Source organism: Chamaea fasciata, unplaced genomic scaffold, assembly GCF_029207755.1.
Source record: "Chamaea fasciata isolate MVZ Bird 193981 ecotype frontalis unplaced genomic scaffold, bChaFas1.0.hap1 SCAF_8, whole genome shotgun sequence".
Classification (NCBI taxonomy): Eukaryota; Metazoa; Chordata; class Aves; order Passeriformes; family Sylviidae; genus Chamaea; species Chamaea fasciata.
In genome coordinates, this window is record NW_027094093.1 from 31,198,438 (window position 1) to 31,226,368 (window position 27,931).

Sequence of the window (27,931 nt, forward strand, 5' to 3'; positions counted from 1 at the left end):
ACTTTATAAAGGATTTGCATATCTTTTAAGTATCTGAGTTTCTTCTGTCCTAAACAAAAAAGTGTCTCTAGAGGCACAAATCTCAGAAAGACTATAATGAATAAATGAAAATCATTTGCATACTAATACAATCCTATTCTTACTTTTTGTCTTATGAGAAGGCAGCTATTTTTTGCAACCAATTTTGGCACCTGTTGGTAAGTGCAGGAAACAGATGCACTGTCAGCACCACACAAAAGAAAGCTTATCAAGTCCTGGGTTTATCTGAATTACTTACATAATGCCAAAGCTGCGTATCTGTCAGAAGGCTGCCAAAGGATCACAATTTAACTGAATGGAAATTCATCTTTCTTTTCTTCCCTGTTCCTTTTGGTTTGTAGTTACATCCTTAACACTGTAATAGGAAAGGAGAAGAGAAGAGAAGAGAAGAGAAGAGAAGAGAAGAGAAGAGAAGAGAAGAGAAGAGAAGAGAAGAGAAGAGAAGAGAAGAGAAGAGAAGAGAAGAGAAGAGAAATTATAGGACAATATATTTTTTGTGAAACAAACTGCCTGGGAAAAATAAGCAACCTGGAAACTGATGCTCTGGACATATGAGTGGCTTTAATAACAATGAGTATATATTTTGGTCGCTGACTGACCCTTTAAGTGCTCTGACTCTGAATGAAGCCCTCAGTAGGACTGTCCCAAGTAAACATAATGTCAATTATATTTAAGGCAAAAGGTCTCCATATTTTTTGCCCATCTCTGAAGTAAAAAAGTGAAAAGATCAGATGAAACTCCCCATTAAAATAGCATTTCTAGGAAACATCTTTCACCAAGCAGGAACATCACTGAAAATTTCCATTCTCAGTACGTCCACATAAATGAAAACCAAACATCACCTGTCCTGCTCTCAAGAATGCATTGCTAGTCATAGACACATCTTGAGAAAATGTTTAACAAAGAAAAAACACAGCGAACCTTCCTAAAAAACCTTTTAATAGCAACTGTAAAAAAGGTAAAAACTAGACTGAAAATTCAAAGCAAAAATAGAAAAGCACTGAATATGGGGTGGGAGGTGCAACCCCTTAAGAGAGGCTGTGCTGGCCCTCATCACCTAAGAACAGATGTTTGTCTCACCTGCCATCTCCAGTAAAAGAAAGCAGAGTTTGGCTTCTCTTGCTTTTTGTTTTTTTGTGTTTTTTTTTTTGTTTGGGGTTTTTTTTTGTAACTGCTAACCATGCTCAATATTAAAAAAATCTGTTTAAAGCCTAACCTAAATCTCACTTGCTGAAAATCAATCCCGTTTTTCCTTATTCTGTTCTAAGTAGACATGGCAGATAATTTATTACCTTATCTTTGCAATAACTCTAAAATGGTTCTAATTATACCACATATGCTTTTTGATGGTTGTAATTTTCACTAAATCAGGTACTTGGAAGGTTAAATACTGTGTGAAAATTATCACAGCTTAAATAAAATATAGATAATGGATCCCACTCCTAAAAAATTATGCATATAAAATATGAAACCATGTTAATAATTTTTTTAATTTAATTAATTATCAAGAAGGATAATCACAGTGGATTTACCTTTCAATTGCAGTATTATTCCCACATATTTACAGTTGAGTGATTCAAAATTAGTGGGACACAGGGCAACAACTGATTCAAGATAAAATAAACGTGGTTAGGAAAAAAGGCTCTAATAACAATTCCCGAACTTATAAGTACTCTGCCAAAGTGTGAGTAATGCTTAGTTTGCATATGTGCATGGTTATGATGATTTCAGGTAAGAAAGCTGCTCAAGCACATTGATTAAAATAAGGCTTGTGCTTGATTACTTCCCTGGGCTGTGCATATCTGTAAAAATCACTTTTCCCATTTCTGAGTGGAAAGCTGTAGCAGATTCATAAAGCCTGAATGCTGAGGATCTTTGGGGAGCAGGAGGTAATGAAATAAGTGCTCATAGCTCCCTGCCTGGCTTCAGGATGACTTCCCAGCCTCACCATCGGCAGCTCCTGCTCAGGCTCACACCTCCTTCTTCTCAGGTGTTGGCTCAGGTCTTTATTTTGTGCATGACCATAACCCCAAAATCTAACATAAACATAACATGATCTAACATGAACACAATCCAACATGGCCATAACACTAACCAGACGTAATTTAGTCTAAAATTTGTGCAAATAACTGCAACCACCGCATGGACATTAACCCACCTTGTTTAAAAATCAGGTATCCCTGTCTCTCCCCTGCCCCTGGGAGAGGAGGTGTGGGAAATAAGAATAAGAATCGTTTTTACCTTTGTTAAATTTGTGAAAATTGTTAAATTCTATTCACCAAAAGGTAGAATTGCTCCTTTCCTAGCCTACCACTGGCTGTGCACAGCACTCACAGTCTGTGCACAAGAGACATCTGTGTGCTCTGTGGCTGCTGTAGGACTGCACTCTGCAATGGGATCAAGCCTTGCCTTTCTTCCTTCAGCCCCTCTGCCTCCCACAGAACCCTAGAGGGAAATGTAGCCTTTGGAGCTCCAGGGAGAGCAACTGTTTAAATCTGCTCCTGAATGTGCTGTACATTCTCATGTACAACCACTCTAAATCAGGTTGCAAAATCCAAATTATTCGAGTTACATTTTGGTTTTTGAAAAGCCATTAACTTATTACTTCCCCATTAATGCATTGGGAAAATAAATTACATTCGCTTTTGCAATTACCTTAGATTTTTTAAGTATGATGAAGCACATTGCATGTGGCCAAAGGGTGACTTTTTCATCTGAGCAGAAAAAATGGAAAGGAACAATGGAGACAAAATTTGCTCAAATTCCTCACTAGCTGGGAGCAAGTGGCACAGCTTTTTTGGGTAGATAAAAGAGAAATATGTAGTGAGAAATTGAAGAATCTGCACTAGGCTCCAGCAAAGAGCTCTGACTCCCACAGACTGACAATATACATTTTGTGTAGTTCTGCCAAAATCAAGGACACATCAAAGGGAAATTCTTCAGATTGCTATTCTGATGATAAAGGTCTGTAATTGGCCTTTGTCAGTGCTGTCCGTTATTTAGGCCCACTTATCTTTTTCTATTGTTATAGCATTTTAGGCAAATGCCCAGATTTTTAGGATGAGATATTAGCCTAAAGACATTTTTGTACAAACACAAATATACATGTACATATATGTATGTACACACCCCTATAGCTGAATAAAGACTGTTTCACAGGAAGTTAAGATCCCATTATTTTCCAATCAGAGACTGGAAGGGAATATGAGAAGGATCCCAGAAAGTGAGAAGAAATGTACCCCAGAAATTCAGCTGCTTTAAAGTACACGTACTGCTGAGAAGGAAAAGGAAAAAAAATGGAGGAATAATTTTCATCAAAAGCCCTAACCTTTCTTTCCTTGATACTTAAACACATTGGGTCAGCAGTCCAGGTTAATGAGCATTAAAAAAATTCAAATCAACAGCACTAAGATGGGATAACCACATTTGGAGAAACAGTGAATTTCTGTACATTTCTAAACTGCAAAGCAAATAATTTCACAAGCTCAGTGCCTGGCTTCATCCTGTGCCCTGAAGAACTGAATCTCACCATTGATTTGCTGCCCAGCCTGCATTTCCTCCTTAGCCTGTTGACCCATCCCCTATGTATATCCTCCTATTCTTTATGCAGAAAGTCAATATTTAGCTTAAGGGTTTGCAGAGACCCACTCAAACAGAGACAATAAAGACTGACATTCTAATGCATAAAGTACTTTCTATAGAAACACCAAGTGACAGGTTTGACATATAGAAAATATTTATTCTGCTTAAGGCTCATGTAATATCTTTGATAGCATTTCATGTGTGCTCTGCCTGATGCACAGGAGAGAATCCAACCTTACTGGAAGACTGAATGGTCTCCTAGCCCCAGGACACAATAGGAATATTTTTTCTGACCTCCCTGGCTGTAGATCAGGCTCAGAGGTTTCTGTGCTGCAGCATAATAAAAGGTGACTCCAGGTCTGCTTTGTGATTAAGGTTTGATGATACTGGGCTGGCAGGCACCAGTTCTTCCATATTTAATGTTGAGGAAAAATTACTGATTGCTTTGTGGTTATGGTAGAAAATTCAAAACCCTGAAGCTCTTGGAGGGCTATGGAGGGTAAATATCATTTATACATCTGGAAAATAATAGGGAAGTGAGGGAGAAAGCTGGAAATCTCTGTGTTCCCTTCCCATTGTCTCCCCACCCTCAGACCTGAGTGGAGCCTCACTGCAGCTGCAGAAGTTCACCTGCTGGAGATATTTCTGCTGGCAGAACAAGGGCCACATTCCTCATGGACATTCGGAAGCAGTACCCCCTCTTTAATCTGAAGATCCCTGCTCAGATACTCCTGAGTCTGCTACTGATATTTAGTGATAACTCTTTAATACAAGATTAGTTAATTTACTGCTTTTTTCCTTTGCACAGCCTCAGATAAATTTGGCTTTGTTTTGTGCTTGTTTTCACTGGAAGAAATCCTGGCCCACAGCCCTCATGGCAGGAACTCCACGATGAGAAGAGGAGTCTGTGCTGGCAGAAGTAAGGGGCTGCTTCTGCCAAGGAAGTGCTGGGAGGGCCGGGCTCCTGACATGAATATCTGAGGAATTTGAGGCTTGATATGACCATAAAATCACCAGAAATTACTTTCTCTGTGAGACTAACTACTACATAGCAGCTGTGTATCAAGCACAATAACTTGTTTTTGGTCAAAATGTAACCCTTTCTTGGTTAATGTGCATCTTCCTGGGAGTTATCCAGCTGACATCTGAGGAGACGGGAGGGTCTGGTACACACCATCACCTGTAAACCGCTGTTCTGATGGTAATTCTCTCCACACACCTTCAATTATTCTCCTCTTCTCACTCTCCACCTCTAGAAAAACCCAACCCCACCCCTCAACCCTGCCCCTGTTGTCTAATTTAGAGGTTTTCACCCTTGCAAAATGTACAATTTATGCTTTCGTGATAAACGTAGGTTCTTTTTCTGCCTTTGACTACCAAGTTAAGGGCAGTCAGTACAACAGATTGGGTTCTTGTCTTTTGCTGCCAGACGTGGCAAATAATATCTTTGTGGCTCTTCTGTGCCACATCCCCGTTTGCTAGCAGTGTTTAAAAACTGTGGGCCATATTCAGGAGTGTGTGTAGTTTATCCTGAAAATGGAACTGCTTTAGACAGAAAGGCTCTTCTTCACCAACCTGAACCTCAGTTTTAGTGCTTGAGAAGTTCTTTCAATTACAGATTTAGAAGAAATGTGCTGTGTTTTAATGATAGTCTCCTGGAGTTTGAGGGCTAGGAGCAAGGGGCTTTCTTGACTTCAGTTGTACCTTAAGGGAATGAAGCACGGTCAAAATTGTGACTGTGCAATCACAGTGGTGAAGCACTGTGAAATTATGATTTCACTTTTAGATGCAGCTCTTCCTAGGGGGATGGATTCTGCTCTCAGGATAACTGAATTGGTCTGCAAAGAGATGCTCTGCATTCATGGTGGTGGTACTGGAAGAAGTCCATGAGCTGTGCAATTAGATATTTTAATTCTAGAAATACCATAAGGGAGCCACGAGTTCTGGAGTTCTGGTTTAAATGGCATTTTGTCCTCTGGCACACAACTGACTTCTTTCCTTGTTTGTATCTGATTCCATCTCTGCATGTCTGAACAGGCGAAAATGTCTCCAACGTCCTCTACCTTTAGTTGTTTCCAGAAAGAAGGTAGATATAATAATACAAAACATATCCCAAGGTGACAGTCTTAGATAGGTTCAGTGGTAAGGAGATAAAACATGGTTATTTTCTCAAGAAATTTCACCCCCCAAAAAGGAGAGACAACCCTTGAAAACCTCTATTTTCTTGCTTCTTTCTTAAATGAAGGCTACAGTATCATGATTTTAGCTGTGCTTCAAGCCTTTCACCCTTCAGTGACATCTGCTTAAATTTAGAATTAAGCACTGAGAAGAGCTTAAGTTATGGTTTGCTCTCTTGACTGACATTTAAGAGGCTTTCTCCATGACAGCAGTCCAAGGAAGGCTTTCCCTTCAAAAAACAGTTTTATGATCCAGCTTTTGAGCACTTTTAAGCTGAATTCTGGGGGCCAGGCTGTAGTCATGGTAGTTTTTTCATTCCTGAGGAATTGCACCTTGCTTGCTGTTACAAGCAGCTCCCTGGGGACCATGAAGCTCCTCCTGACCCTCAGGGGATGCAAAAGTAACTCCACTTTCTCCATGCTGAGCACTTCTGCATCCTGCTGCTATCCATAAACTCCCGATAACTTAGTTGGGGTTACTGGGGTTTTATATGGACAAAATGTCGTTTCCTGTCTTAATTTGATGCCCCATTGCAACACTTGTCACCCAGGGTGATTCCCAATGCTCATACCAAACCATCCAGGTCATGCCGCTATAAATTTAGAAAAGTATATGAGGATTCATATAGTTATTGAGCCCAGTTGCTCTCCAAAATGCTCTTGGGGTCTGAGTAAAGAAATAACACAAATTAGAAAGACAGATTCTAAATTTTTATCTCTCAGGTTATGAAATAATTTTTTACTCTTTTTTTTTTTTTTTTTTTTTTTTTTTAATGCAATTTCTCTAACTGGCTGTAGGAAGGCATTTCCATCTTGGAGGTGTCTAGTTCCTTGCCAAGACTTTTTCCTGTTAACATAGTAAAAATTAATAAGGAAAAAAAAAAAAGAAGAGGGACTACATATAATATAGTTTTCTCAGTAGAGGCAAAAGCACTAAATGCCTGTAAAAAATGCAGGTAAATAAAGATAAATGGTGGCTTGGGACTCCTCCAGGTGGATGATTCATCATCTGGCTGCTTCTCTGAGATATGTTTGATGCTAACAATATTTATGCAATATACCCAGGCTTGGCCATGGCACCACCTGCCACAAAAGAATAAACACCCTCCTGCTCCACTTGAGAACTCTAAGATGTATTATTATCTGTTGTTATTACATTTAATTGGCAGCAAATGAGTCTTTTCCTATATGATTATACATCAGCCTCGGTAACTTATTTCTGCCAATGTAAAATTCTAGCACTTCCTAATCTTTTAACTGCACCTGTCCTAGGATTGCTTTATTATCCATTCAATGCCTGACATAAAATAGAAGTGATGCCAGGTCACTGGGGAAGGGACCATGAGAAAGAATGAGGACAGTATGAAGTAGTGGCTATACAATCTGCACTAGCATTTTCTCAGTTATGGCACTGATGAGTCAAGTGTAAACTGCAGATGAAAAAAAAAATTAAAAGGTGCACTGAAAGGTATTGATTCAACATACTCCACCAGCTGCAAACACACATTTTAGAGTCTTTCTTGACTGACATAAAATTAAGTGCAAGGAATGTTCAAGCAATTCATACCATCTTGATCAGACTGAAGAACTAAAATGAGGCTTTCATGAATGCAAGTTAGGGTTAGGTACCTGCATCCCTTTTCATGTTACTGATACATAAGAATGCTCCTCCTGGGCCAGAGCAGAAAGTTCAGTAGCCTATTGCTGAGAAATCCCTTTTCACACATCCTCTGTCAGCGCAGACAAAAGAATTAAGTTTATCACCAATTTAAGCTTCTGGAGATTCACTTTGTGTTTAAGTGTTGTTATGAAAGATGCCAAACAATGACTATTGCTGTGTAAGGCTGCAGTAGTGGGGAAATTGAGAGGCAGAAAAAGGTTTAAAGACTAAAAGCCAAAGTGTTATAGGAGCCGACAATGCCAGTGCAGGTCTGTAGCAGCAGAGGTGGTGTTGTGTGAAGGATGCACAGACTGCAATGACACACACACTGTGTTTGGGTGAGTCTAAACCTGGCTCCTGGATGAAAGAATGTTTATTTTCCTGGGCTGCTGTGGGACCTGGCTGCACAACTTTGCTCAGCCCCCTCCACCTCAGGGCAGGTACTTCACACCACAGAAACTGGGATGTATCAAACATCGCTTTTGGGATGTGCACTCGTGGTTTCCCAGACCACAAAGAGTTCAGAGACCTGCCAAGGAATTCCCCTCTCTTCCACAGCAGAGATTAGCCAGAGCCATCCCAGGAAAGAAAGGGAATAACCACATCACTATGGCTTTGAGGCAAGCAGAAGCAAACCTTTCAGGAGCAGAGCCCTGTTTCAGTCATCTTTCATCCCAGCTTGGCTGCTCCTCACAGTACTCCCGGCCCCACTGGCACTTCTCATTGAACTTGGAGGAAAGAACACACTTTCTGTACAGCACCCTGGGTTCCTGCTGCTTCAAGGAGTATTTTGTAGCTGCTCCCAGACTTCATGCAACACAGTTTTTCAAAGCTGCAAAGAATGCAGCTTTTGCTGGTTTAGACATAGGGCACTCAGCATACAGGAGGTGTGGATGGGAGCAGACCTATTGATTGATATTCACATTCTTCAAAATTTGCCTAGAAGGCATAATTTTAATTCCAATTGTAGACAGAATATGTAACTTCATTCCAAATTCTAGCATTTCCTAAAATATTTTATTTTTAACTATTTGATAAAGCCCACAAGACGGGACCTCAAGCACTCACTGGTCAAATATGATCATATATTTCATTGCTCTATCATATCTCTCACCAGCTTTCTTATAGTCTATCTGTAATTTTCACAGCAATTTTTTTAAAAATTTAAACTCATTTGTTCCAAACAAATCTTCTTTTGGGGCTTCTAAACAATCTTTTCTTTAACTTTGAAAAAATATTTTTTGAGCCGCATCACCCAGTGTTTCTAAAGTCGCTTTTGGATCAATTTCCTGTCAGTTACCACCTCTTCATTTGGCTCTGACTGGGTTTCCTGTTGAAGTCCTTTGTTGTAATGAGCATCCTTCCACCTCAATGTGTTGGCCGTCAGCATCCTCAAATCAAGCTCCTTTTGAAGAGCTTGGTGACAACTCCTGTTTCAGCTAGCATCAGCCTCTGAGCCCATTCCAATGCACCAGTGGATGGTCCCTCTCCCATACCTACCTCCTCCTCTGAAATTGAAGCATGTTGTTCAGTGGAGTCTGAAGAGCGGTGTTTGATCACAACAGCCACGTCTGTGGTTCCATACTAACAGTTCAATATTCCCCAGTGCCTCTCCAAGGACATGAGCCCTCCAGCAGGAGCTGGCTGTAAAGTGCAGCCAAGGCACCCCGCTGGCATCAGCCAGCAGTCACTGAATTTCATCTGTGTTGGGGCAGGCCCCGAGTCCCTCCATGTTTTATCATTAAAACCGTATCAAGTTTCAAGTTTCTTATCCCAAAACAAGCAATTGGGGAAAGCAATCGCTTCTGATTTATCTCCCCTAACCTTGGGAATGAGAACAACATTCCTGCTTTTTCTGAAATCATTAATTTTTGTCTGCAAGATCATTACTGTAAATCTCTGTGTAAAATCTATGACTCTTCCTAGGTATCCCTTAATGTTTCCTGAATCCAGCCTTGATGTGCATTGGACACTTGGGATTCATTACTGGCGTTAATCTGCAGCCATTAAAAATGCAAGGTCGTTTTGAAGATGGAAAAAAAAAATCAGGAAAGCATCTTTCAAACCTGCACCTACTTCTTTTCACTCCTCATTAAATTTCAATCGGTGAAACCTCCTGGTCTCCCTCAGTCTTTTGTCAGGGGGGACTGCAGCACGCACAGAACATCTGGTGGTGAGCAGAGGGGCAGCCACACTGAGCTTTCAGGGGCTCAGAACAAACTGCCCTCATATTGCCCAGCAGCTGCCAGTTCTGGTTAGGAGAGTCAGGCTTGCATTCCTGTGATCTCATTCCTCAGACTCAGCCTCTCAAGCAGTTTGTAGGATAGCCCAAATGTACTGATTTTGTAAGGGTTTTCCACAGCAATCTGCAAGCAATGCCCTGTGAATGAACTTGGTTGTTCATGTGGTAAATTAGAAGATCTTTTCCTGGGTGAGCTCTGCTTTTCATCATGAGAATCTGCTGCCTAATGCAGAATCTCTGGGGGGATAAAGTCTTTGGGGGGAAATTCACCACAGCATCACAAAGCAAGTAGCTCAACCAGAGATGCTCAGTGAGAGCATCTTTAATGCTAACAAGCCAACATTTGAAAATATCATTCACAACATCTATCAACAAAACCACCAAAACATTTCAGGAATCCCTGATAGTTAAACTGGTTACATAGGATTGATTAAAATAACAATCAGAAAAGTGCTAAATTGAATGTCATAGTTTTAGCACACAGGGTGTATATATCATACAGCATCATTTTAAGTGCTCTTCCAGTTTCCATTTGTAAGGTATTATGTGAACAAACCTTATTTTTGTCATTGTGTTTAATGTTTTGGAGAGATAAAAGCTTCACTACTACTTTACTTACTGTCTCCTAAGGACACGCGTCTTTAGATGTAGTTTATGAGGCAGAAAGACCTCTATACTCAGAGATGGAGTTGTTGTCTTTAAAAATATTTATGGCATCCTTTTATTCTTTTAAATTACACCTGTCAGTCAAACACAGTGCTCACTGAAGAAGCCTCAATCCAAAATCTGTACAATTTGGGCTATTTTCTGTATTTCTGCAAAAGAACACAGATTGCCTGTTCTTCCTGCTGAGCAAATGATGACCTTGTATTGATCACATACATTTCCTTTATTTGACTGGGGTTTTGGGGTTTTTTTTTGCTTGTTTTTAGGGTTTTTTGGGTTTTTTTTTTGTTTGTTTGTTTGTCTTTCAGACATCAGCATGCTTACAGACAGATATAGGCTGTTATCCATCCCATTTCACACTAGAAAAATCTAACTTCCAGGGTCAGGAGTGAGCCAGGTCACCACTGATGCCAACAAAGCCATCTAGTGAGGCCGTTGGCAGAGTCTAGGGGACACAAGAGCCATCACAACAACCCCTCCCAGGATGTGTCAGAGCTCCCTGAACCCCTCCTTGCAGTATCCCAACCATTTATCCCACAGGAAATTTTTGACAGAGAACTGAGCAAGAAAGGTGACTCTTATCAGTCACTGTGTGCAGTAAACGAGATCTGCATGCACAAGCTTTCAGATCGTGGGCTTTTCAGAAGGCTAAGTTATGCCATCTCACAGATTTCAATATTTACACCACACCTGCAGTTCCTCTCAGCGCTTATCAACCCCCAACTAATCAGCCTTGAGAACAGCAGAAGCCACGATGTGCACTGTAACTCCCCAGAGTGTTTTCACGTGTGGGTCCACAAGGAGCTGTATCCCACACATATAAACACCTGTATGTAATAAATATTTAATACACATTCCCATATGGGAATCTGTATCCCACACCCCACTCTCACCACCTGAGCCCTTGCAGAAGTTCCTCAGGCAGCCTGAGATGCTCCTCTGCACTCCCTGGCCCGCTCCCAGTGCCCTGTATGCCCAATTGGCAGCTGCATGAACAAATTCCAGGTGTTCCCATGAACTTAAAATAACAACAAAAAAAAAATTAAAAAATTAAAAAAAATATAAAAAAATAAAAAAAATTAAAAAATCGAGAGTCAGTGGGAAAGAAATGTGAATGAGGAGCAAGAGTTCAGACATCCTGGTGAGGAGAGATCCCTCAGAAACACAGAAAGCAGAGGGTTTGGTCCCTCATGCTGCATTCTGTAAATTGTTGAGTGATTGTTTTATATATTTAAGCTGGTAAATTGCAATTAAATTCTGTTGAAAAAAAAAAAAAAAATCCATGACTATTCCTGTTAAGACTAGCAAAAGTCCCATCAGAACTGTCTTCTAGAAAGAGTTGTGGGAAATGTTATTTGTCTTCAATGCCTGTGTGAAACACCTGTGACAACTACAAAAGCACAAAAGGGGGAGCATGAGACTGGAGGTCAAAAGCTGCAGAGGTCACCTTTCCCTTCCTGTGACCCAGCCCCGGCCCAGTCCCACCTTCCAGCACCCTGCCTGGAGGCACATTTGTCACAATACAAACTTACTGGATTTATTATTACAGATTTATTAGTTTTGAGGAAAGGAAAGGACTAACATGGTCCCTCAATAACTCAAATGGACAAAGGCAATTGCTGGACTGATCACAGATTTTGAGACCCAAGTCATCCATCAAACTTACACCTCCTCCTGCTCTTGTTATCCATCAGCCTTTCCTTTAGCTAGGCTGTCAATAAATTTTGTGGCAGCAGGTCAGAGAGGATGATGCAGTTCTCAGCTTCAAAGGGCTTATGAAGCAAAAACAAAGGCAAAGGACATCAGGAAAAGTGTAAAACACTTTCTTTGCAACAGCAAATACAACTGTCTACATTTGATACAGATAACAATGCTGGCTTGATCAAATAAACAAGAGATAGACAGATAGACAGAATATATTTATATGGGGGGGATGTATACAAGTGAACAGAAGGAGATGTATAGAGATATTAAACAAAAAGAATAATAACCCAACTAGGTCAAACTTAATTAAATAAGTAATTCTGGTTTTTTCTCTTTCTGCCTATGTTTTGATCATCACAGTTCTCAGAAACCCTCCAAACATCCACTAGAAATATTGTCTCTTTTGGTAATGACTGACTTAAAGTTAGGGGAAATGTGAAGAGGTGTATTTCTGGAGGATCCTGGGTAGAGATGTGGAAACAAGAGTTAAGTCTGATGCAAAATAAAAGTAGAAGAGCCAGTCAAGGAGAGTCAGTGAGGGACTTGCAGTACTAAAATATGTAAGAGTCATTCAGAGAGGGAAAGTATTCAGAGAATGTTATGAAATCAGCAAATAGATTCACTGCGGTCTTTATGAATTACAGTAAAAATCCAGAGCAATTCCTCAGGCAGGTGAATACAAATGTACAACCCAAAGTGAAGCCAAATCAGAATCTGTCCCTTTCCCTGTGACAATACCATCTTCCCCTCAGACTAATGGTGTGCACAGCACAAGCCACCTTCTATAAATGAAAAAAAAAAAAAAAAAGATACTGTGTGTGGTTTCCAAGATTGAACAAGACATTCTATCAACATGCAAAATGAACTAATTCAGCCATTGCAAATGAACAGATTCACAAAGCAAAAGATAAACTTTCCACATCTCATTTAATTTATGCTGTCTCACTGCACTGAGAAAACAGCTTTACCATTCTCTAATGTATTGAAATGTTAGAAACTTTAATAATCAAAACAAAACCAAATAAACATTATGAACTGCTTGAGAGAGTATTTTAAATGAGCAGGAGAATAAAGAAAAGATTTGTAATTCACAAGAGTTTGCAGTTTCTGCACTAGAAATCTCCCTAAGGTTGTATGTGAAAGAAATGAGCATGAACTGGATGCAGTAGGGAACCTATTGCTGGGGACTGAATTTAGGTTTCCACACACATACTCTTATTCTAAAAAGAGTTCTAAGGGTATACAAAACCTTTAAAAGATGTAATTTAATTATTGGGTTTTGTTACTTATGTTAGACTCAGGTTGATAGACATTTCTGAGAATGGTTCTATACAGAAAATCAGGGGTTTGAACAATCCATTGAATCCACTGGTCTTTTTGAGGTTCAGTTCCCTCTCATGCTCCCACTTTCTAGTTTGTTAGGCAATTTCAGATTTGCTCTTGCCTGCATCCCAAGGTGCATTTCCTCCCAGGCTTCACTTGTCATTTTCTTTAATTAAGCAACCATGGGGGAGCTCCCAGCAAAAAGGGGCACGAAATAAAAGATATCTGTTTTTAAGGGCAAAAAACTTTTTTGCTCCTAAAATCAGATATCTTTTTCAAAACGTGTAAAAATAAAACTCTTCACTCTTCTTTTTGTCCTTCATCTTCAGTAATTTTTCAATTTTCATTCTTAGGATTCATGTAAACTGGGCACCTGCCCCTCATTTTCCCAGCAGTAAGAAATAAACTATGTCATACAGTGATTTTTACCTCAAGTGTTTTAAAATTAAATACAGTTTCAGCTGGAGAGAAATGCCCAGTCACACAACTGTTTTCTTAATTGAGAAGCTGAATTCCCACCCATGTTGCACTTCCAAGTCAAACCCATCTGACTATAACTCTGCAAGTCCACCACTATTAAAAACAAATTCCTACTCACTGGAAAAGCAGGAATGAACTTGTATGATGGAAATACCTGCTTTGTCTAGAAAACAGCAGGTTCCTCGTTACTTTGAGAGGTAAATAAGCACTTAAATACATTTAAGATACCCAGATCCTAAAGTGAGGAACAGAACCACTCACTTTGTGAGGAGGACTTGATGAGGTTGGATTCTCAAGCTATTCTCAAGCTGTTTCTCAACCTGGTCTGAGACATCTCTTATCGGGGTTTTAGGCACCCTGGCCTCCCCTGGATGATGTTGAATAGCAATTCTTTCTCACTTCTGTTTCAGCAGGGCTTCAGTTCCACAGTCCTGGCAAATCAATGGCACTTCACATTTCTAGGTGTCTATATTTTCTTCGAATGTCACAGACCATGTGTATTTTCCTTTTACTTGCATTATGGACCGACCTTTTATTGTTCATTTGAAAAGTCTTTGGTTCTATATCTTGTTTTCCTCAATTCATTTATAGCTCCATAATGATAGGTGCTATTCTGTAAAGTACTTGAAAAATTACCACTTTAATAATATATTAACAGCATGATGAAAAAGCAGTTTAAAGCATGCTTTAGTAGTTTTCGGTTCTATTTTTATGGAATGGAAAACATTTTAAATAATTTAATGCTGTATTAATTTCTAATTTGCCTCATCTATGTCTAGTTTATCATAAAATTGCATGCCAGGACTGAGGATTCCTTCTAAGTCATACCATGCAAATCAACAAAATAAAATTTTAAAAAAATCCTAGTATTAGACAATGCTTCGTAACGTAGATTTTTATTGGCTTCTATAAACCTTAATTAAAGCTAGGTTTAATTAACTTCAATTGGCTTATCTGCCATTGTATAGAGCAATGACTGCTCTGCTGCTTTTATATTCCTGTTTTATTTTGACATGAAAGAATGCACAGCAGAGCGTTGAAAGGTGTGGAAATCACACTGGGAACATCCTTGGATGTCAGTGGAGTGGTTTGACATTTACTGTGATGTTACACAAGGGATTGGACCCTCTGACAGTGACACCCCAGGGAGCAGCACCACTGTGTCACTTGGCATGTGCCTGACTTAGCAGGAGCTGAAAGACAGTGTTTGGGGGAAAAAAGCAGCAAGGAAAGTGGTGCTGGACCATCAGAGTGATGGGAAAATGCCACAACCGGTAGGTTGCAGCATGTCTCAAACCAAGTCCTTTCTTTCATCTTTAACAAAGATCTTGGTGCAGTGCCAGCTGTGACAGTTCTCCTCACTTACCCACCACGTATCACCTCACACAGCAGAGCCTTCATGCCTGCGGTAAAAAATGCATGAACCCAACAATGTGTTTTGGCTAAAATTGCATGATTCCTCCCTGGGAAAATATTCAATACTCTTAGACCAACTTTCCCTGAATTTTCACTTCATTTAATAACAGTTACAACAACTGAGTATTTTTACTGATGGTGTAGGCCAATTCTGATGAATATATTCTCTTGGAAATATCTCAAGCAAATCTTTAGTGACCCCCGGCTTCAAGATTTGGATGTTGAGAAGAGAGAGATTTACTTGCATTATGCATCATATTTATAAAGTAAATATTCACAATTTCTGACGACTAGAGTAAATATTCACAAATTCTACTACTACAGTGTTTCTAGTTCTGTCTCACCTTTTTTTGAGGGAGCATAGCAATACACAAGGTATTCAAGATTTTTGGATGGCTTTCTAAAATCTGTCTTCTACAACTGTATAATAATGCTTTCTCTTTTTTTTCTTTCTGTGTCCCCTATAATCCCTAATGCTTTACTTGGCCTTCTTGCTGTTGAACATCATACAGTACCCAGAGAACAATCCAGAATAATTCCATGATCTCTCCCTTGCATAGTGATAGTGCAGTTAGAGCCTACCATGCACAAAAATAGAACAATTTCTCCCCTCCAAGAATTAATTTGCATTATTGCTGCTGAATTTCGTTGCAGTTTTATTGCCCAGCCATCCAGGACTGCAGGATCCCTCTGTAAGTGCTGGCAGTCAGCTCTGGGCTTGTCAGAACAAAGCAACTTGGTATCATCAGCAGAGTTGTTTTCTTGGCTTCATTTTCTTGTCTTTTCCCTTTGTTTCTGAACATCTCAAACACATTCCAACACTGTTTTTCCTGGAACAATGAAATTATTAGTTCCCACCTTTGTTTCCCATCCTTTACGTGGTTTTATTATTAACTCTTCTGTGACATAAAAGTTCAAGTCAATAAGAGAATTTGGTAAAGGACCTTGCTAGAAAATCCACAACCGATGTATGGCAGAACAGTCCTGTGCACATGCCTTGGCTCTTAGGGCAGAGGGGGTTTCTGCAAAATTCTTGGCACCTTTTTCCCACAGTATCATCCCAAAATTGAGTCTTTCCCCCCCTTTCTTTCCTGTTTCCATGCTGGATGCAGATTTCAGGCTTCCACCCCCCCTCCTTAGGGGCTTTTAAAGATTGACATCATTTGCCTCTCTACTCTCTGCTACTAAGATGTATTTAAACACTCCATACTGCCAGAAATAGTTCATCAGCTTTACACTTCAGATCCTCTGAGAGCTTTAGGGCACAAGCATCTGAGCCCGGCAATTTGTAACTGTAAATTTTATTGATTTGCTTTAAAAACATTTCTGCTGAGGCCTCAGCTTGGTCCCATCTCTGCCTTGAACTCTTGTGCAGAGATTCATTGCACCTGTCTATGATGCTCCCTTACACCCCTTCCTCCACTCCCACCCCAGCCCCTCGGGCATCCTGCAGGCTCTCTGCCTCACCAGGATTTGGGAAGATTTCCATCATCAGCTTTTAGGCCTTCAGGAACCCATGTCCTGAAACTTCTTCCAACCCATCTGCTGTGCTTTACATTTCAGCTACCATATATTTTTTTTTTCTCCCGTTCTTACATATCATTCACACTTTAAGTACATCTTTATTACTCCTAATCACATCTTTTACAATGCTATTTTACCTGGATGGCTAGAGGTTTTTTTTCCTTTTAACAAGGTGTTTATTCCAGGCCTCTATTAGAACATTTTAAACAAGCTTTATTGCCTGTAAGCTGCTCCTTGAACAGTTTTTTTCAGTTTAATGCCATATTATTTGGTGTGTCTCTTCCACCTTGAGGAAGTTGCATATAAATGTTGTGTGTTCACTGATACAGATGGGGTCTTCTGCAGATAAATCATATGCCAGGGTCAAAAAACTACTCACAACTAAACCACCACCTGATTTTCCTGCTCCAGCTTCTGAGAAAGAATTATTAGCATCTCTAAATATGTTACCCCTCCACCAAGTTCTCCATGGTATAGGAACAGAAAGTATCTTCTGCCCTCAGGAGCATATTCTCTAGGCATCTCTAGATTCTAATCTTATTTTCTAAATAACTCCAAGTTATTTGAATTCAAGTCTACTTACTTGGTAAATGAGAGTAGGATAACTAAGGGGCACAAGGAGAAGGACAGAATAATGGCTCCTCCTACATCAAACCTTGACAATCCAAATTGCTTCCTGAGGTGTCAGTGCTCTCAAAGACTTACTCAGCAAAGCAAAACCTCAGGGATGCCAAAAGCTGATACAAAGATCACTCAAATGAGAGTGGAGGAAATTTGCCCCAATTTTCTCCATAATTTTCCTTTTTAAAATAAATACTGGATTTTACTGCACGTTACCAATCTGTATTTACACATCCCTGTTGTACATACGACCTCAGATCCCTGTAAACACCTCTCAATACAAACCTCAGCCATTAAAGTTATAGGCTGACATAGACTGACATGCAAACTAGGGTGCCTTCAAGGATCTCCTCTCAAAACTTTCCTGTTACAGACAGGACAAATCCTGTTACTGCCCTCCCTCCACCACTTCTCTGCGGACTGCTCTCCTAGTCAGCAGGACACAAAATCCTCTGCAGATTCCCAGCATGGCTGAAAATTGCTGTCATCCCACTGATAATCTGGCAGATTATTATACTTTATTATTATTATTATTATTATTATTATTATTATTATTATTATTATTATTATTATACTTTGCTTTTCTGAACTGGCCAGTGTCATGAGAAGATCTTACCCCAAGTCCCTGTGGGTCCAGGAAATCAGTGCAGCCCATCCTCTGAAGCGGAGCAGAATTTGGGACAAGGTGGCCATAATTCCCAGGGAACTTGGCTCATGGCATCAGCTCCTGGAAGGACTAGACATGAATAAAGCAGGAGGATGCACATTTTGAATGCCCATCAAATAAGGGAGCATCAGTTTTTCTCATTGGTTTTCATCAGGATTAAGAGCTCAAAATAATATTCAAGTAAGTTTCCTGAAAGTAAAGATTTGGCAGAAAACAGAGCTGTCAACAGCAGGAAAAAAATACGTGTTCATCAAGAGATGCTTCCTAGGGATGTCACTGAGAGAAGTTTAGGGATGGATGAGTCTTGAAAACCATCCTTCATTTTTTATACCACTGATTGCAGCTGTCAGAGACCTTCAGTCTCTTGGAGAGGCAGCATTTCAATCTCTTATACCGGCAGAAGTGTCTTTATAAACACCAGGAAAAGGGGTTTGTTTGCATTTGGAGGTGAAACACTGGTGGATTCATTCACCCAGCAAATCCAGAAAACCATTTCTTACTCATTCTGAAGAAATGCCCTCACACACACACAGGCTGCCAAATGGATTGATTTAAACAGCCCACGAGTTTTACCATTGCAGATACCAAAGAGAAGTCACTTCTATCCATGGGTAATGAGTGCAGGAGCAGGTTTTCCCCCAGAATAGACATTTTCACCCCTGATTATTGTTTCTGGTAACCTCCCATTTGTGGGAACTGACAAATACAGTCTCTCAAAAAACCCCAAAGGTACCAGGGAGGATGGAGATGGAAAATCAAAGCAGTCACACAGAAGCTTTTCCATCAGGGTGGCAAAGGACCTGACTCCTCAATAGTCCAGGAGGAGGGAAGTGTGGGCAACAGTAGGAGGGAGGGAAGTGACACAGCTCTCTTTTGTTTTTCATTGAGTCTATTGTAAAATTTCAAAACCATTTTAAAACTAAGAGGAATGGAACTGCAACAACCAAAACACACATGGGATGAGACAAGGCAGCCACTGAAAGAAAAACATGGAGTAAGGTGCAGCAAGTTTTTTTTCTGGGCCACTTAATTGCCGTGATAATTGTTTATTCCTTCTTCTCTCCTGTTAAACATTTACTGTTCCACACAGCACCCAACCTTGCCTTTAGTGAGGATGAAATCATCCTTGAGCAGGAGAAGCCCATGTCAGTGTGTTCAACTTCCCTCACACACTCCAGTCTCACCAGGTACCCAGGAGATGCTCAGCTGGGAGTAGGAATGTTCCTCCTGCCTTTTATTCCCACCTTCTGATAAAAATAGAATGCAATCCACAATGGTTGTATACTCCACTTCTGCTAATATAAATGCTCTGAGAATCAATACAAATAATTACTGAAACATATGTATCATGTGGGTGGTTTATTTTGCTTGCTCCCTTTGCCCTCACCCTCACAGCAAAAACAGGCAATATGCCAATACATTGAAGGGTTTAAGGTAAACACATCACTCCTCTTCTGTGCATTTTCATATCACTGTGTGCCTGTTCCTCTGCCTCACACATGGGGAACCAGAAGCCCCAGCAGTTAGGCTGTGTTCTTATTATGCCATGACGTAAAAGATGAAAAGTAAATGTGTGATACATTTTGAAATTTATGATGTAAACTTACCTCGGGGGAATAGTTATCTTTGCAATTTCACTGGACACAGTGCTTGGTCTTTCAGGTTGGAAGAGCTGTGCTTCACTACGGTTAGGAATGGATTAGGGAGACTGTGAACAAGTCAGGCTAAATTGGCTGAAACATTAGTAATCCTTATCACTCCTCCTTAGGGGTTGTTTACAAATGGATGAGCAAGACTTGGAGTCCCACATTTAATACTTTTATTCTGGCAGGAGAAGCATGCACACAGCAACAGACCTCCTTCTTACAGGAGGGAATAAGCCACGTTGGAAGCTACTGCCTCACGTAAGGTACCTGCAGTAGAGAACAACCCTGTGTCTATCACTGCCCAAAATCTCTGTCAGGGTTGGCATCGGCTTCACTCGTGCACAGATCACAAACCCAGAAACCTCTTGAGGCCATTCAGGTGATGAGAACAGAACTTTTTTAGAATTAGCAAATCAGCATAGGCAATAGGCAATTTGCTCCTCTCAAAGGAAATTAAAGAACTCTTTAGTAGCATTTTCCCAGTATTTTGTAACCAGACCAACGCAGTTCCTTCGGTGTGGTCACTGTAGAATTTGCACCAGACCAGGGCTGGGATGTTAGGACAAGAGAGCAGGAAAGTCTGATCCAAACCCACTGAAGGCAACTGCAAAGGTATCTGCTGACTTCATGGGCTTTGACAGCAACCCTTGGAGCATCACTCACACTGCTGCAAGAGCCCTTAGAAGGCCACATACCTCAAACATAGCAGCATTCACGCTTGCTGAAATCCACTGCAGAGCTGGTGGTGGGGCCAGGAAGGCTGAGGAGGGAGGATGGGGAGGGAGTCAGAGGACAATTCCCACACTCCCACCATCAGCTGCTCCAAATTGAACCCTAAATGCTGAGTGAGAGACTTGGAGAGGAAACCTACATGTAGAACATAGAGGAATCCACCTGCAAAGATGTCAAGACAATCAACTAGGCAGGATAATGCTTTGCTTGTTTTAAGAGCAATTACACTGAGAAAAAATTAGCCTTAATGGTTTATGCATTTTTTTAAAACTAATTGCTGTAGAAACAAATTAAGTACCCAAATTATCTCTTTCCTGAGCTATCCATCAAAAGCCTTTGTGGTGTGTACTTCTTGCATTTTAACAGGCTAAGGAGCTCATGGCTGAGCCCTCTCTGCTTCTGAAGGACAAACAGGTTGTGTGTACAGGGAGGGAGGAGGAAGAGAACAGGTAAATTCTCTGGGTATTTTCCTTTGGGCACCGTAGTTCATCATAAAAGTAGGGGTTTTAACATTTATGATCTCCAGCAGAATTTTAGTTTCCCATTGTAGGCATTTTGAGATGTGCAATAAAGTGTTACTGCATTCACCTGGAGAGAGTTAGAAGTTTGGTTTAGCAGTGTTCTTCTGAAAAACTTCGTGCAAATGCTTTCACTCATAAAGATGGATAGTCCTGCTGCTGTGTCTGAAAAGGTGTGTGATGCATGCTAAGGAACAACATGAACGTCAAGTAACAGAATAATTAAAATACAGAGGAAACACAGGAGGTGAGTGGGATAAACAACTCCTAATTTTGTTTTATCTTATACAATTACATCTAATAGAACCTTCCTATCTCTACATAAACCCTTAGGTCTGGGTTTAGATTCTCCAGTAGTCTGGGACTTGCACAGATTTTCCACAAAGCAGCAACTGTATAAAACCTCCTTCCCTTTTTTCCTCATCCCTGTTAATCTATTCTGTATCGGTGGTCCCTGCATCACCTGTAGATACATTTCTGCATCACCCAGTGGAGTTTATAATTCTCTGCAGCTCTTAAAATGGTCAGACGTGCCAGTTCATGCATTACATTCTACAGCTGGAGACACTTAAATGAGACATTGACAATCTGAATAATCAATTTACTTGGACAAACTCATATCCCCCCTCCGAAAGCTGGATGTGTTCTTTCACTTCCATGACATTATTGTAATTGCTTGAACCACTTTTGTTGGGGTATTTTTTCCAACCTTAATTACCTTGTCATTTATTATTAGGAATTTTAATATGGCCATTAAATGTCACATATAGCTTTCAGGTTTTTTTCTCTCTGTCTGGTTCACAATCCTGCAATTTAGAAAGGTCCAGCCATATGCATATTTTTATACTTTGACAGGTTTTAAACTTTGCTCAATGCCAGGTTTATTACAGCATTAAACTGATGAACTTTCTCTAATAATCAATGTATAAATAATCAATTTAATGCTGTAATAAAGGACACATAAAGCAGCCAGCTCTCTGTTGAGTGTGCTGAGGTGCAGTGACATTTGGTGGTCATGCATGGCAACGTTTGTACAAGCTTCATTTAGAGAAGGTGGCAGGTTAATTGGGACAGAACACAAATGCAGTACAGCATCCATAATAAGCAGCCAGTGCCAGTGATATAAAAAGGGAAAAAGAACAAGAAAAGTGCTTCTACTCCTTCCAGACACACCCTCTCAAAGTAACATTCAGAATGTACAGGTATCTTGAATTAGCAGCAGTATATTTTTATCCATTTATCATAAAACACACAAAGATCTCTGCAGGCATCAAACTGTTTTTCTTCATCTACAAAACAAAAATAATGTTTGTAGCTCCAGAGTCCCATTGCAGTTGCTGGATGAAGTGCAGATATGGCTTCCTTGTATTCAATACTTGCTTCCAGAAACTGATGGAAACCAGAACCAGTATTGGAGGGACAACACTAACGAAGTGCGTGTAACACAGTGTTCCTTGGTTTACACATCCTCACATATTTCCCCTCACCCCAAACCTGTCACTGAACAAAACCCAAATCATGATTTGATGAAGAACTGAAGGCTTCTATGGCAACAACATCAATATTTACCTGTACAAATTAGAAGCTTCAGCTAGGATGTTAGAAAAGGGCTCTTAAATCATTCAGATTGATCAACAGCCATATTTTATGCTGCAATTTGTGCCATCAGTATTTCTGAGATGTGCCCTCTTCCCTTCCCAGGGTGCCACACCAGGACAGTTACAGAGGAACCAAGGCTGATTTGCTGAGAAACAGTAATTGACAGCCAAAGTTTGCTCTGGAGATGGATTAAACTGTAAAAGAGACTGCTTTGAAAAAAAGTGGGTGCTTATCATGGAATCAATTTTTAACAGGCTCAGGTTGCATTTTTTTTTTCATCAAAACTATAATCGTAAACTGAACTACCAGAAGAGGCATGGTTTGCTTTTTATTTTCTCTCTAGAAGGAAGAGGGAAAATAAGGGGCAAGATATGGCAGATACCCTTCATCCATCACCTCAGCAGAGGTGAGGAGTGGCTCACCCTCTCCAGGACCAAGCAGCTGATACAGACAGGTCCTTCCCTGCAGGACCCGAGGACTCTTTGTACCACTTCCGCTGGAAAGACCTCATGCAGGGCATAGGCAACAACTCTGCCTGCAGGTAAACAGCTCATGGGGAATTTTGAACACCAGAGTTCTCCCCTCTTCCCTCTGGACATTGTCCCTGCATACAAGATTTGCTCCAGCTCTGGTTGTACCCAGATGATGATGCCATAGTCCCAAACGCTTAGTAAGTGTTGTCATCAGGAGGGAGCAGGTATCACTGCTGTACAGTAACTTATTCTTTGCACGTGAGGCAATTCCTCCTCGTACATGAACAAGATTCTGGGCAGAGCAGCCGGAAGTATTTCTTTGGGAAGATGGAGAGCCCCGTTGTAACTGTGCACACAGACTGTGTGATATGAAAACAATCCCTAAGTTAAAATGTACAACCAGTTTGATGTTTAAATCTGTGGTAAGCCTTAAGACTCAGAGAAAGAACATAATTATTGATAATAAAATAGTATTAAGGGTGAGGAAAAAACCCTAATTAATCCATGCTTAGATAAGCTGTAGCTCTGCCTGCAGCTGTTTACAATGCTGGTCCTGTGTAGTTTTCACTGAAGTTTCTTTCCTTGCTGAACACAAAGTACATGAAGGACTGGAGGAGTTGCCTTCTCCCACAGCCAAGCACCACCACACACTTCCCAAACCCTTCAGGGTCATGAACACATTTCAAAGGGCCCCTCTGGGAAACTTTCTGCCTTGGAAGAGCAGGATTTTACCACCAACTTTTTCCAGAACAACTCTGCAGAGGCAACGAGAGGAGATGTGAGAACCAGCTTCTTCCAGCCTCAAATATCACCCCAAACCCTCACCCGGACAGATACCCTGTTCCCCAAGAAGGGGAAGCAGAGGAGAAGTTTCTCTTTTTTACTACACAGTCCCCTTTCCCTCTCCCCCATCCCGAGGAGGCTTTTGGGCTGCTGCTGCCAACACTCCCCCCACCATGGCTGCTTTTAAACTCTTCCCTGGCGCCATGGGAAAGCAAGGCAAACATTAGGAGAGCACTGACATATTCTTCTTGTCAGTGAACCACACAGCACCAGATGAGTCTGGCACTCGGCCTCTCAGGTTTGGTCTCTGCTATAATGAATGAATACTCATTAACACACCAAAGAAACTGGACCTTCTCATCAAATCATAGTAAAACAAGAAAGAGTCTCGTCCTAATGCAGTTTATGAATCACATTTCAAGTTCACTGGGTATAAACAGCACCTTGCTCTATTTTCCCACTGTGCCGAGACCTCTTCTTGAAGCACTGTGCTCCTCGAAGTCAGCTGAACCCCTGCTCTTTCAATTTTTCATTACTGAGCTCCTAGTTTACACTCTGGGCTTTGATTTCTAGGTTTTTGGGGTTTTTTTAAATTAAAAAAATGACTGATAGAGATGCAGGCCCCTGTTGGAAAAATCTGCCCACAACTTTGCTTCCAGCCTCATCTCAGAAAGAAGTTCTTGAACAAACAAAATTTAGGATAAAACAAAGCTCCAAAATTTGATATGCTCACTTGCAGTGCTCCCTTTTAAGCCTAAAAGTTCTGCCTGAATCAGTTTTCCATGCTGCCTTTTCTTTTGTCTTGCTTAATTCTGATTGTACTGGCAAATTACTACACTTGTTCCTTCATGTTCCTCACCTTCCCAGATACACACACTTTTTGTATTATGTTGTATATTTTTCATATGCTGTTCTACAAGCCCTCCTTCAAATATTTCAGTGGTATTCAGATTATACAGTGGTATTTCCATAAGCAATTCCTACAAAAAAGATAAGCTCCCCTGTCCAAGCTCAGTGCAATTTCCACTGTAATTAAAAATCCTGTGTGCCCAATAAATTTAGTTCCTACTACAGCCCAAAAGGAAGAACAGTTAACCTGGCAATGTAAATCCCTTTATATGTAAAAATTTGGACTCTTGAAAAATGAAATATTTTACTGTAACTGCTTATTTCAAATGTGGAATTCTATTCAACATAATTCTTACCTTATAATGACTATCTGAAAAGTAGGATATAAATTAAACACAGGACTGAAAATCCATAAGAAACCAGGTAATTCATCATTCTTTTGTGGAAATAACAGAACGATCTGGCTTTCCTGCCTTAGTTGAAAGCTAATTGAATCGAGCACTGGCTACACTTAGTCTCTAAGGTTATCACTGCACCACTTTATTCTGGAGAGACATCTCTGTACAGAGCAACATATTGCAGTGAAGTGTCCCTGTGCTTGTCTTCCCAGAACACTTTTCTTTCTTAACCCTCTCCTAATGGTGCTGAAAACCTACTTAAGGCTGGACTCTACACACTCTTTTATCTGTCAAATGTATGTGCCAGGAAGAAGCTGAGGGGTGGAACAAAGCAGAGCACCTCCTCAGGCACGTACTGCTCTCCATTAGGATTTTGGAGACATCATTTTATTAGAAGAGCTCTTCTGCAGCATTATCAGACACAGGATATTCTGTCCACGTGTTATATGCCCTTTCCTTTTTTTTTTTTTCCCCCCACAGCGAAGCTGGAGCATTGACAGAGCCTGCTGGAGCTGTAATTGCTGCCAGCTGCTCTGTCAACTGGGTGTGTGGAGCTGGTCACCAAATGCCCTGGCCAAGGTCCCACCCTCACCTCAGACAAACTGCACAACAGCAAGATGCTCATATTGCTCCGTCACTTTTTAACAATATTCTTCTTGTTCCCAAGGCAACAGTTTCACCCCTTTTCCTCCCAGTTGTGCTCTTTGATGGACTAAACTCTTGGATTATGACCCCCCTCCACAGAGAGTTGTGAAGGTTCTGCACTGCCTGGGGGATGGGACACCTGCCCGAGAAAGTACCTGCTCCCCACACGAGCCTTGGGACACCAACATCTAAATTCCCACCGAAGCACCCCTGAGAGCTGCACTCTCAGCTCACTCAGGACACAAAATACATTACAGCAGAAGACAATTTCCTCAGGGAAATAATATTCTCTGTGATGGTTTTAGCAATCAAAAGCTTTTTTCCTTCCCTCCGCCCCCCTTTGGTCATGAAATCTAAATAAGGGCTGTTACCACTGTATGAGATATTTAATTTAAAAGAATAGTGTATATATATATATACACATATATAATCTGTGTCCTCATGGATTTCAGACATTATTAAATCAATTTTGTTGTTGTTAAGTTCCACTTAGGTAAAACAGAATATTTGATTTCTAAACTAATTATACAGGAAAGAGGTCTAGTCCTGAGTTTAATGGAAACTTTGGACTGCATACACTCAGGTGGTTTAATTTCCTTAATTCTATCCGAATAGACAATCTAACAACACTGTCATCTGCAGACATTGGAAAACAAATATTTTACTCAATGTTTTACTCAGTTATTTCACTGCACATTTAGGTGCGGCATTTGTAAGATGTCTGTAGTTTTACCCTCCCAATGAGAGAATCACTAACTTGTCATGCACCTACCTCCTTGAAGATGGGCTCCTTCTCCACTTTCATGACTGAAATTCAACAGAGAGAAGTTTAAGTAAATTCTTTCTTTCCTTTTCAAATCTCCAGGCGCCTGGGAAGTTGTGACTCTCCTTGGCCACATCCCAGGAGCTCCCCATTCTCTTGTAGCACTCTTGAAATCATCCAGAGGATAAAGAGAAGGAATCTTAACGCCTCTGAAGAAGTGCAGAAGATGCATCAGTAATCAATACCAGTGAGGTTCTTCCTTCCCTTGAGGCAACTGACTTGTCAGGATGAGTTACTTGCAGTAAATACAAAACACCAGGACCACTGCACCTTGCCTGTGTACTTTTAAACTGGGCAGAAGAAAATGGCATTCAGGATCTCTGGCTCATCTTCCCCTTGCTTGTTTCTTCAGTAAATCTAATAAACCTGTGAGGAGGGATACGAGGTCATACCTTGTATCCTCTGCATTTTATTAAAGGAGCCAACACTCAGTATTCCAAGTTTCCAAGGAGAATCTTTGGCTTCAGATCAAAAAAAAAAAAAAAAAAAAAAAAAAAAAAAAAAAGCTCTTCTGTCTTAAAAGGTGTGATTTCTCAACTAAATGAACCTGACTCCATACTCAAAGTGCCAGAGCTGAGAGAATAATCACCTTCACTTTCAGCCACAAAGAGAGATCTACATATGCCAAAAACTGAGCAACAAGGAGCAGCTGGTTATAGCAAATCACAGCAGACGCTGATAGAACCAGGTCATAAATAATTCCATCCTTGCCACCAAAAGATTAAATAAATTAATTTTAGAAAAATAATCAGCCTTTCTTTGTACTCAACAACCTGGGGAAAGTATTCCAATTGACATGCAGTTATGCCTGGTTGTGTAAGATAATTGAAATTTCAGTATGACCAACAGGTTTCATATATTTTGCAAGTTATAGTAGCAGAAAAAAGAGAGAGGAAATCAAAAAGATAAGCTCTAGCAAGCAGTAATGCTGATACCCCAGCTTTCCATAAATTAATAGGTCTACTCTAGTAAGTGTCATATTTCAAGGACAGCTGAATCAAACAGCAAATTTTCAGACCTAAAATGTCATAATGGTGCTTAACAACAGATAAGCCACAAAAAGTCTACACTTGTGCTCTTCTTGCTCACTACTGTAGACCACCTGGAGTAATTAATGATTGCCATTAGTTATGATGTAGAATCTGATCGATAACACTGTTCAGTTGTGCTGTTAAGTGGAAGGATTATTTCAACAGGTCAGCAAAAGTAAAGGGACATTCTACACCAACATCTTCAGTCTAACCAGCAGAGCCTGCATCTGGCAAACACTTTTGCAATATCTGAATTCAACTCCTACATAAAAATATCAGTAAAACCAATTAATTTGTGTCTGATGCTCACCCCTGTGTACACAGTAACCTGTA

General features: G+C 40.4%; 1 long non-coding RNA gene across 4 annotated transcripts; it reads right to left on the bottom strand.

Annotated features, from left to right (window-relative positions):
• Positions 1 to 11,991: 11,991 nt before the first annotated feature.
• Positions 11,992 to 26,930, bottom strand: LOC136293502 (uncharacterized). Of its 4 annotated transcripts, none has more exons than XR_010722160.1 (5): positions 26,517 to 26,930; positions 20,443 to 23,428; positions 18,051 to 18,170; positions 16,951 to 17,152; positions 11,992 to 16,119 (listed from the first exon to the last, which is right to left on the bottom strand). It is a non-coding gene; the product is annotated as an uncharacterized lncRNA (long non-coding RNA). The 4 variants fall into 4 exon arrangements; XR_010722159.1 differs by having other exon boundaries at positions 20,443 to 23,824; XR_010722161.1 differs by lacking the exon at positions 20,443 to 23,428.
• Between the last annotated feature and the right edge of the window lie 1,001 nt (positions 26,931 to 27,931).